General features: G+C 40.9%; 1 protein-coding gene across 9 annotated transcripts in view; it reads right to left on the minus strand.

The window, feature by feature from the left end:
- The window catches only part of FOXP1 (forkhead box P1), a 590,027-nt gene that overhangs the window by 368,323 nt on the left and 209,209 nt on the right, over nt 1-12,495 (minus strand). For 7 of the 9 annotated variants that reach the window (XM_082412243.1, XM_082412253.1, XM_082412254.1 and 4 more), the window contains one exon: nt 1,993-2,088. The exons of the other annotated variants lie outside the window; for them this stretch is intronic. The gene's annotated coding sequence lies outside the window, so the exon portion shown is untranslated. The remainder of the gene's footprint in view (nt 1-1,992; nt 2,089-12,495) is intronic. 9 annotated transcript variants of the gene reach the window in all.

Genomic DNA, 12,495 nt, shown 5'->3' on the forward strand with positions numbered 1-12,495 from the left:
CAAAATCTCCCATCCAGAGGAGAGAAAATCCATTCGAAAATTTGGGAGTTTAAATTTTGGTTGATGGTTCTCATGAGACAGAAATTTCTTTCTCAGATTTGCCATGGCACTTCTAGTAAGAATATTATGGTCCTAAAATATTTACTGAGATATGTATCTCTGCTGAGAATTGAATAAGCTGAAATTCAAACATGTAAAATTCCAATAAGACGTTATACACACAAACCAATCGAAGAAAGAAGGCATTCATCAAAATAAATAAAAATTAGGTATGGAAGAAAAACTGATAGCATGATTTCATATAAGTAACCACAATTGCTGCTCAATAACCATACACTTTTTCTTCATTACTACTAGAACCTGGAATTTATCTGGGACAACAAATTTCTCAAGTCTAAGGATCCAATTCCCAGATGCCCTTATATTAGGGGTGGATAAAGGATGTAAATAGAAGACACTGAGGAAGACTTCAGGGAAAGTTCTTTAAAGAGGACTTCCTCAGCTGGGAGAACTACTCTTTTTGTTCCTTGTACTTTCGCCTCTTCCTTTCAGGATGTAGAAGCAGTGGCTGGAGAGCCAGCAGCCATAATGTGACCTTGAAAATGAAGCAACACCTAAACAGGCAAGCAGAGCATAAAGACAGAAAGCGCAAATTGCTCTCCCCCAGACATCTTTTATGAGAGAACACACAACTAATTTTTTTAAACTCACACAGGTGCATCTCTGTTACTGGAAAACAATTCTTAAATGATATAAAGACATGAAAACATATCTAAAGACTACCCTACTATTTTTTGTCAGAAAAAAAACAAACAAACTAGGAATTCATGAATTGAGATTCTGATTACCCCTCTATTCACCAAGCTGTTTGTTTAAGTATGACTTTCCTTAATTAGTACCACTAGCCCAGGGAAGCATATTTGCTGAACCTGTCTCTATGTTTTGACATGCAAGGCTTGTGAATTTCAAACACACTTGTAGACATCCAAAGCATTATTATTTATTAGGGCCTATTTTAAAGGTGGAAGACCTGAAAACACTCTAGGAATCTGATGATTAAAGGAAATTTAATAGTTCTGTATTGGCATTTGATCTTTAGCCTGCCATAATCTACCTGTATAGCCCTTCATCCGTATACCAAAGAGGCATTTCAACAGCTTGTCCATCAACTGTAGAATAGAAGGAACGTACAGCCAAATCACATGACTTAGAAAATAAAAGAGCTTTCCCTCACACTCATTTAGCTCATGAAAGCCCAATGTGATTAAAAGGGTGAAGGAGGTATATTCCACTAGGTGAACCATAATAATGGTATACGGCATCCATTACATTTGTAAGGAGTTTCGAAATTTTCAAGGCGCTTCCCTGTACATTATATCTTGTTTCATCCTTACAACTACAGCCTACTCCTACCTCAATAGAAAGGGCATTATTTTTTTATTCCCATTTCTTCTTGATAAATGGTTTGCTCAATATCAGAGGGACTGCTACCTGGTGAGGTATCCTGATTCCAGGTCATCTGTCCCCCTTTGATGCATTAGATCAGGGTCCACAAACTATGGCCTTTAGGCCACGTATGGCCCACGACCTGTTTTTGCAACTAAAGTTTTATTGGATGCAGTCACGCCCATTTGTTTACCTATAGTCTATGGCTACTTTTGCTACATCAGCAGAGTTGACTAGTTACAAAAGAGACTCTATGGTCCATGAAGTTAACAATATTTACCATCTGGCCCTTTAGAGACAAAGTTTGCCAACCCTTCATTAGATCACCCTTCCACAGATATGATCCAAGTTACAAATCCTGCTCCGAAAAGCCATAAAGCTATCGTGGAAGGCAATAAACCTATTCCTGCTGGCTTTGGAACTCATGCTTGATAATGGGGCATTCCATTATCTTCTGAGGGATTACTATATCCAGTATCGTGTCACCTGCAAAGGTGGATGGCAATTTTTAATCGGTACACAATATAAGTGTTGTTTGCCACTCACCCTGAACTTTTAACGTGTCTCACAGCCATAAAAAGTCTGGAGGTCACTGGTTGGGGGCATGCATAATGCCACAGGACTGCAACACACAGAGAGACACTGAAAGCAAAAAGAACAGAAGAGGTTAAGCGAAGCGGCAAACTGTGTTGCTTCAAAAGTAACACATTCAAGTAAGCCTTAGGTCTTCCTTATTGACACAGTGCTTTTACATTCAATATATAATCATGTATCTGTGTATCTATTTTGTCCTTTCCCTTCTAGAATCAGCATTCCATGTAGCTCATAATTTGAGTTCAGCGTTATAGAATTATAGTACAAAGATGTTACAGAGCCAAGTAAAACTGCTACTCTTGAAGCCACTGTCATTCACTTAGGAAGTGTGGTTCCTTTAACTTCCAACATTTCTTACTTTTGAGGATAACTTCTAGGAATTACAATGTTATCTCATTCTGAGAAATATGGGTAAGATGATCCCTGAGTCCCAGTGAAGATTTTCCTTTGGGTTTCGGTCTTCAGTCTCTCTCAATGCATTCAGTACAAGCGACCGGAGGAAATATACACGCAAACGTGTACGCACACGCACACACACATACATCATCACCTTATTAAAAAAAAAAGACAAGGTATCTCACCTGCCAGGCAAACACAACATCTTACTCCCCAAAGGTTACAACTCTTTTTCCATTGCGTTTCAAATGCAGAAGGAGGCTGTGAAACAGCCCCCTCGTGCAAACAGTCAGCCTGTGCATGTGCTCATGTGTGCTGAGGCTATGCGTTTTCATGGCTTAGCTGGGTTACGAGTATTTACCAAATCTAAGGCCAAGTAAGCTGAAGTTGCTGACAGACAAGTCAGCTCATCCTCAAGCAGTTTCAGGAAGTTTTTGTGAATAGCAGTCAGTAGCAAGGTTTTACATGCCAGGCCTTTAGATCCTTGAGATGATAATGACACCTGTACAGCCCTGAAGATGACAGAAGGGACCCGCTGTGAGACAGGGAAATGGAACTACAGGATGAACAAAAAGCATGACCTCTTCCCTGTGTGTGTGTTGTTCCCTTGCAAAAGTAAACTCAGACAACACTCCATGAGTGTACGTGTATTCTAAGCTAATCAGACAGAGAAGTTGAAACCAAAAAGGAGATGTATGAAGTTTTATGATTTGAATAGTCGTGTATCTCCGGAAACTACACGGGCTGTCTGTCTACCAGGGCTCAGCAGAGTGTTAAGTGGGTGCCTTTTCTTGATAGGAGATAAACTCAGGACAGATGGGTCCACACTCTGTTTTCTAGGTATCAGGTATCGATGTGAGTGTAAACTGTTTGTCAAATACATTACGGCCTAAGAACCGTCATTCCTACATGAGTTTAACATGCTGTGTTAGCGTTATTCTCCTTCAACAAGGCAGCTTAAGAGCACGATAAGAATGCATCAAAAATATTTTTCCAGGTAATTTCAGTTGGCAAAGTTCAAACTTAATTGGTGACCTCATTAATGAGCAACTGCCACCACAAGAAAGAGGACCCTTGTCATGGACTTATCAGAGCAATGAGATAACGAAGTTAATTATATTGTTTCCAATGGATTTACACTGGCTTCCTTTCAGAGTCTACATTTTCCAAACATTCGTTCTGACACTCCATGTGTATGCTCCTCTTCAGAACCCTATCAGCTGTGGGCTCCTCCAGGAAATGTCGGCAGATCACAGCCCTCACATCAGGGCAAAGGGATCGGAAAACTTTTCCACCCTTTATTATCTACTTGTAAAATGTTATAAGCCTGTAAACTAGTTAATTTATGAGCCGTGTTAATAATTTGCCCACACTTGATCGCAGGTTTCGCAAACACTGGCTTCCAGGGATGTGGGAGGATAATTTGTAGGTCCGGCATCTCTCCTAAGGGGGCACTAACTAATTTGACACAGTAACATGACATTGATGGTGGGACACACTAATGACCACACTCCAGGACGTGGCCGTCAGCCTGTCGTTCCAGTGAAAAGCCAGCTTGCCTTCGCCGCTGCTCGGTACACGATGCTCAACTAATTATTCAGACAGCGACATTAATGAGAGCCCTCGTGTTTATTTTCAACACACTAACCAGCGCTTAGCTTCCATTTGTCGGATATGGTCACTGATTAAACTGTGGCTCATGAATAGTAAATCTGAACTCGAATACAACAAAGGAGTGCCCGAGAAAAAAATGAGGAACAACTGATTGGAAAACCATCCTTGTCAACTTGTTTTCAGTCTCAAATTTCGTCAAGGACAAAGTGACAGGTAGTAGGAAATGCTGTGAATACCAAGAAAAGTGAAAGGGATATTTTTAATCACCTATGGCCATATACAATCTTGACTCTTGACCAAAGCCACAGGATCACCTTAAGGTCAAGAGCAACTTATGTCTCAAATAAACTTCACCAACTTTATGGTACTGAATGAAGATTTCTTTTGAAGCTAGTTTTTCCATGGAATGACCAAAAGGTTTGTTTGCTTTAGTGTGCTTTTTCAATCTTACAAAAGTTTGATCTTTGATGAGATTGTCTCAAATATGATCTTCACAAACATCACTGAACGCAACTGTGTTTTTTCCAAATCTATTGCAAATCTGTACTACTGAGGGTCTTTTTAAAAATTTCTTTAATATCCTCTTATATGTCTTGTTTCTAGTCTGCTAAACCTTGCAATCAAGTTCTTTCTACTTTAAATTAAATTTCTATTTTGGTATGATAAATTTTGTCCTTCATTTAATGGTGATTATAATCTTAAAATATTCATATAATCATAATTTAAAATGAATAACTTAAAAAAGGTGTGCTTAGATCCATGAGAGGTATTAAAAAATTGAAAATGGTCCTGATGTGGTTCATTGTAAGAGGTGCGCTTTGAATCAAATAACAATGGTAGTATTTCAACAAACGTCCTATCTGCCCTCGTGGATAAAAATTCCACTCAATACTGTGTATGACTTCTGGTTTTACAGAATAGCAAAATAAATCTGAGTCCACGTAGACCACTTTGGGAATGAAAATGTCACTGAATGCAACATTTCTTAAGTATGTATCTCTAAACTTACTCTATGATAGATCTGTGATTTTAGAATGCCAAAGTATGTAAATGGCACACAACATGTGGGAAGCAGATTCAGATCACAGGCTAATTTTTAAAATATATTTAAACAAGTATACAGATTAATTGTCTCTACCCAGCATTACTGTCTCCAAATGTTATTTACATGGGTAACTGTTAAAGACAGGTTCTCAGATTATTGGCATCTCTGTGCCATTTATGCCTGGTGAGCGTGTATTCTCCATAATAACCCAAGAAGATGTGGTCAGTCTGTGGCAGAGACTCGCTAAAGGTTCATCAGATCTCTTCCTTCTTCCTGGGCGTACACAGCTGGGATGTATTTCCAGTTAGGTGGGTCCTTGCGGCTGAGTTATGGCCAAACAGATGGAAGTCGGTATGCTACTTTCATCCTGACCCAGAAGCCTCTGACCCAACCCTAATGCCCTCTCTCTTCCCTTGGTTGTGAGCTCAGAGGTCCAGGGCAGAACTCCAAGTCCTACAAGACGGTGGAGTCACTGGGTGGAATGAGCCAAGGTCCCTGAAATACCACGTGGAGCAGACCACCACACTTGTTCCCCACCAGCCACCAGACGGACGTGCCTCACAAGTACACCTGCACTAAGTTACGCCTCTGAGACTCAGGAATGTTGATTACATTTGCCAGTTTGTATCTCTTACCCAAATACACAGACCTTTCTGATTTCAACCTGGTTCCAAACTTATACTTGAATTTCGGAAACACCATACAGAAATTTGCAAATTTGGAAAAATCCCTGAAGATACGTTATACTTGTGATTGTTTGCTCCTCTAATTAACCTAAGGGTAGAAAGAAGAAAGGGAACAGGCAGCTAATGTGTTCCCAAAACATGTCAGGTGTATCTTTCCTTACTTTATCTTCACATGGCCCTGGGAGGCGGTCCGATTCCCATTTTATGGATGAAAACACTGAGCCTCTAAGGAGTGAAACACGAGCCGACGCCAGGGAATGTAGATCCGGTGGACATTTTCTTAGTTGACTGCCTCTTGGCTTTTAATACCCAAATTCTACAGGAAATGCTTATTTCTAAGTCAAACGTTTTTGGTTGTTGCTTAGAAAAGAAAAAAGTCCATGACATGCTCTAAAATGTAATACAACATTTTCAATTAAAAGCATGAGGAGAAAGTGTCAAGTTACAATACAATCGGTAGAATGTCAGAAACTTCTGTAGAGGTTTTGAAAAGCCAGCAACAAAGGGGATGTGTCGCAGATGTTCCTGGTGATAAAAAAAAAAAAAAAAAAAAAAAGCCACATTTCAAAAAAAAAAAAAATGCATGTTGAGAGCATATTAATTGTTGAGAAATCAATGTTTTAGACATTTTTACATTCTTAATGCAATGGTTGTTAACTATATATAAGGCGTTTTACTATACTTTGGTCATATTTCAGAAGAAGGGCTGGCAACCTTTTTCTATAAACGGCCAGACAGTGAATATTTTAGATGCTGCAGCTTTTGCAGCTGTTAAGTTCTCTGTGGCAACTATTCCACTCTGCCACTGCAGCAGGAAAGCAACTAAAGGGGATAAGTAAACAAATGGGCGCTGTGTTATGATAAAACTTTATTTACAAAAACAGGTAGTGAGCTGGATTTGGCCCCAGGGCCATAATTTGCCAACTTTTTTTTTTTTTTTAATTTCATCCCTCCCCCCCGTTTTTTGAAAGTATAATTGACTTATTATATTAGTTTCGGGTGTACAACAACATAGTGATTCGATATTTTTATATGTTACAAAATGATCACCACCATCATTTGCTACCTTCTGCCTTAGCAAATTGATTGGGGGTTTAACATACTGACACATAACACATTATGATTTCTCATGTGTTAAATAATGGGAAATAGTAACACTGTAATGAAAAGAAAAAGCTGATTTTTTCTCAGCCAGCAAAATCAAGTCCCTGTCTTAAGGTAATGGAGGCAACAGTCACCTTAAAGTGACCTTATAATAAATACTTCTTAAAAAAAAAAAAAAAAGTAAAGCAAAATAAATAATTCGTAGATTTAAAATGTCACTGGAGGAGTGAATGCCGGAAGCAAAAAATGACAACCTCTAGAAGTTTCAAGATCAGGTACAAAGTCTCCCCACATTAGAACGAAACAGCTTTCTTGGATTTGGAGGACGTTCTTTATCAACCAATTTCAGAGTGGGAGCTATGTGTCCAAAGATAGAATATGCCAGAAGAAACGCATCAAATATATTCTCCCGTCATTCTCCCAAGAATGTAAAGTTGTTGTAACAAGGTTTTAGTTCACTTTTTTTGGGCGGGTGGTAAAGCTCACAGACGTAATACAGACAGAGAAATGCTTTTTTTAAAAAAATCTCAGTTCCCCATTCATGTTTTATTACAACAGTGAAGTACACAAGATGGTTTGAGACATAAAATGGATAAATTGTATGAATTTGTTTTCCCTAAAATGTCAATCCCAACAGAAAAAAAGCAAGTCAGTGATAGCCCAGTCTGACAAAGGAATATTTTGTAGCCATTAAAAATAGTTCCAGGAATAGGGAAATGTGTACAGACGCTTGTTATGATGTGACATGAAATAAGCAAGATAGAAAAATCATAGCTAAAGTACACTCTTAAACATATGCATCAAAAAAGAAAAAAAAAAAAGAAAATGGACAGAGAGTTTGCCTTGGAGGAAATGGGATTAGCTGCTATTTTGCTTTACAAACTTTTTGTATTTTTGATTTTCTAAGACAAAGCAATTTCTCAAATATCGGTTATAGAATCTGAAAAAGCTATCTGAACTTCAAAAAGAAGAAGACATTCGTTGTACGTTTACTGACACTCATTTATTAATGGCTTTTGACTGCCTCTTTTTCAGAACAGGAGTGTCCTGAGAGCAGAGATTCGTGTCATCTCTCATATCCCAAACATGGTGTTATAGCATCTCACGCACTCAATTAACATTCCTTGAAGCAACTGAATAGTTCACCTTACTTTTAAAAAGTCCTCTTAATGAGATTCTATAAATAAATTAAATTTTTATACTTTAAGCCTTCAAAAAAAAAAAACAAAACAATTTTGTTGAAAGCATTTGATCGCTTCTAGATTATAGCTGTAAATCAGTTGCCTGATGCAAAAATTGCACTTTCTCTCCTCTTTCCTTTGCCCATGATGGCACACAATAACTTTGTCTTTCAGTAACTTAAAACAATTCTGAGTCATCGGCTCCTTAAAAACAAAATACATCTCGTTCAAGGAAGCTTGCCATTTCATAAATATTTACCCCAATGCACTACGCTGCTTTGAAGCGGGGATGGTGAGCTCCCGATTGACAAGTAACTTCTGAGCAGAAAGAGGGAGGAGACCTCTCATGTCAGCGAGGAAAGGGTGTTATGCTCTCTCCACATTCACTCTCTGCTGTGGAAGCTCTTCCCCACCAGCCAAAAAGCACACGGCAAAGGCAGTCATCATTCATCACTGTTTTCTTTCTCTCGGTCAATCTCTGTCTCAGACACACACACACACACACACACACACACACACACACACGCATACTCACCCTGCACTCACCCTCTCACTCCCCGCTTGCATACTTTCAATGGCTCCCCAGTACTCTCAGGGAAAGAGATCAAAACCTGCACTTGGCCCTTAAAAGGCCACTGGAGATCTCTCCAGCCTCCAGCTCAACTACACATCTCCGCTGGCCCTGCTCAGCTTCTCACTGGGCCTCTGTACTGAGCTAAAAGGATAGAGGAAGGAAGACTGAGGACAAGATGAAGGTTCCGGCTTCCTTCTTGAGAACCACCGTGGTCAAGTAGACAGTGGGGAAGAAACATCTTTTTTTACAAAAAAAAAAAAAAATAGGCATCGTCAACACTTTATTAATATGTTTTCCTCCACTTAATGTATCACGATAAATTTCCCATGGTATCTTCTGGATAGAAATAAACTGAGATGAGTACACAAAAAACTTAAGCTCTAAAAGCAACTTCAGTTTTCTCCTTAACACATAACCATTCGCCCAAGGGTTGTCTGCAAGCCCACAACAATGACAAGTGGGAGAGATTTTGTTGGTTCTCACCACCAGGAAACTCTTTTCTCCAAACTTGTCCACTCCAGGGGGAAGAGAGAAAGGGAGAGCCAACTGCAGAACACAGCGAGGTCCCACCATGGGAAAGCCAATCTGTGTGCAGTCACACTCGCACTCGGGGTAGAATATTCCATCCTACAGTGGAACACATGCAAGCCACAGCTGGCTCATCAACAAATCACCCTGCCTAACCCCACAGGAAGATGGGCTTTCAGTTGGGAATGAAATGAAAGACATCTGCCTCATGACATGCAAAAATCAAGGCCCCCTGAGGACTATCGCTCTTCCTGATTTCTGGGGGAACAAGGGTGTTTATTAATGAGCAGCTACAAAAAGAGGAGGTGCTATGCTTCATTGTGATCAAACCTCAGTGGCCCAAACCAAAGCAACATATTGTTTGGGACTGTCACATGATAACTAGTGTCATTTCATTTTCCTCTTCCTGGGCACACAGGAAGATTATGTTGCCCTATTTTCCTGACTCTTAGGTTGGGACCATGTGTCTGATTTCTGGTCCATGGGATGGCAGCAGAAGCAAGGTGCACCACTTCCAAGCCTGACCAAAAAATCAACTGCGCTCCCTGTTCTTCATCCCCCGAGACCGTGGAGACCCCATGTTCTCGTGGCAAATACAGGATGGAGAAGGTTCCATGGGCACATACAGACATGAAGGGAGCATGACATACACCTTTATTATGTTAAGCTACCAGAATTTGCAGGTTGTTGGTCACAGCAGCTAGCACAACACATCCTGATTAATATACGTTACACCTTATTACAGTCTTCATTAGGATTTCCTTGAATACATACTTATTTTTGGCTTAGTCTCCACCATGGGACCATGTCTTGATATTCTGTGTATCCCCTTTTAGAAAAGACCTACCACCATGTCTTCCGATAAATGGTTGCTGATAGAGTGACAAATGACTAATCAATTAAGAGGGAAAGCATTCACGTGACAGTTAACTTTTTCAGCAATTACCCTGGGCCAGATATGACAAATGAGGACTTTGCTCTCATGAGGCCCGCAGGAAACAACAATACAAGCAAGTGGGAAAGATGAACACACAGATGTGACCTAAGCACAACAGCTCAGAAAAGGCTGCATGTTAGAAATGATCTGGAAGCCTAAGACATTAAAAAGATGAGCAGAACTTAACCAGGGAGGCGGCGCTGGGTGGAGGGTGAAGGGAGCGATTCTATGATTCTCTTGGTCAAAACAGACAAACACAAACACCGGGCCTGAAAAGAATCCATCTTCTGTCTTCTACAATGACTTTAAAAATACAACGTGGGAGTATCACGACTTCCAAACCAAAAAATGAGGCCAAATACATTGACTAATACAGAAATAAAAGAACGCCATTACCCCCTGCTAAGGGTCTCAACGGTGTAACTTAAGACAAAACACTTGTTTTTCTTCCACCGACAGGGAGAAAGGAGTGGGTTAGTCACACTCAAATTGCTTTTCTAAATTATCTGACAAAATAATAGCAGGAGAAACGAGGCAGTTCACAGACCGCACCACTATTCCTTCTTAAATATTCATTTGTCTCCTCCTTTCTATAAATATCAGAATGATCCCTCAAAAAAAAAAAAAAAACCACAAAAAAACAAAAACAAAGCGGGTTTTGTTTATTCTTTAAACCCATAAGCTCATGAGGATAGAGCACTTAGAACAGGGTAGAGAGACCCAGCTTCTCATCAGCACAGGATCGGCACTGAGCTGTAGCTTTTAACTGGGTCCCCTCATCTGCAGCCTGAGAACAGGGGGTCTGGAGAACTGGAAAGTCCTTTCCGGCACTAGTATCTCATAAAGGGGTTTTCAAACTCACATGCTCATCATGATCACCTGGAAGGCTCATTAAAACAGGACTGCTGGGCCCTAACCCCAGAGTTTCTGATTCAGTAAGGCTGCGGTAAGGCCAGAAAATTTACATTTCTGCCTCCAGATGATGATGCCGCTGCAGCTGCTTGGAGGACGGTGCCCGCAAGTCCTCTGCTTCCAAACTGCCTGTCTGTGCACATCTGGACGCCCAGGTGGAAGACGGTCTTCTCCTAACCAGGACCAGCCGAGTCTGTCTCGGGTGGGGACTCTTTCAGGGTTCCTTGCCCAACCTCTGGGGACCAAGACCTTAGCCTCTCTCCCAAGGAAGTCTACTCTCAGGAAAATACCTGAAGCTCTGCAATCCTGTCCCCAGCAGCCGTCCATGTGGTTTGTTCTGACCTCTGAATCAGAAGTGGCTGCCTTCGAGGGCTTTGCATCAGTCTCAAAAGAAGACCCAGCCCTTTGCCATGTCATGTAGGGCCCAACTTCCAGCTCCAACCTCTCCCATACCATTCCCACCCACCCACCCTTATTCCTGCTAATGACTTTCTGTTCCCACACCATACTCTTACTAACTCTGAGGCTTAGGCCTCATCATTCTCTCTGCCTAGAAAGTTCTTCCTACAGCTCTTTGTATATGGAGATCATTTGTAACCTTTAGACCTTAAATCAAAAACCATCTCGATTCTGAAAACTCCTAGTCCTAAAACTATGAAAAAAACCCCAAAAAACAAAAAACCATCTCTTCCGTGCTGCCTTCCCTGATCAGACCATTTAAATGACCCTCTCAAGGTATGGGCCGTATGCCGTTTCCTTCATGTATTTTTGTTCTATGTAAATACACTGCTCCTTCATTCCATTATTGACTCTCTCTGCCTCCCTCCACTCAAAGGCAAAGTCTGCGAGAGCAAGGGTCTGCTGTGCCCCCTTCCCCTCTCTGCAACCCTCACACGAAACACAATGACTGTCCTACGGCAGACACTCAAGAGATATCTGTCGCGTGCAGGAATGACTACATTAATTATCCTATTCTGTCTTTTAATTTTAAAAAAACCTAAGGAAAAGCCAATAACGATGAGCTATAATAGCACAAGTTCCAGAGCCCAGAGTGATGCGTAATGGCATGTGACAAGACTAAAGTTACAGGAACGAAGCATCTGTGCCACAATTTCAGGCTTGAGAAACTGAAGTGGGTCCAGGGCTGGGGAGATCCTTGGTCGTACATCTCAAAGCACCCCCAAGAGGCCTGCCCTGTCCTCTACAAGCCATCCCATATCATTTCTGCAAGGCTGGGTCTATAACCCCTAGACGTCTTGAACTTCTTTCTAATGTCACCCCATTCCTGCTGCCAGGTGCAAAGGCAAAGAAAGTTCTTTGCAAGCTGAGCTCCCCTACTCTGGTCGACTCTGAAAAACCACTTGTAAGTGGTATATGTTAACCACAGTTCGTAATTTTGTCACAGGTGTTTGACTAAAAAGGGGACAAAGCCTTTTAAGAGAGTCTGCCTCTGTTATGTCATTGTGTATATTCCGCGC

Source organism: Balaenoptera physalus (genome assembly GCF_965194825.1).
Source record: "Balaenoptera physalus genome assembly, chromosome: 11".
Taxonomy (NCBI): Eukaryota; Metazoa; Chordata; class Mammalia; order Artiodactyla; family Balaenopteridae; genus Balaenoptera; species Balaenoptera physalus.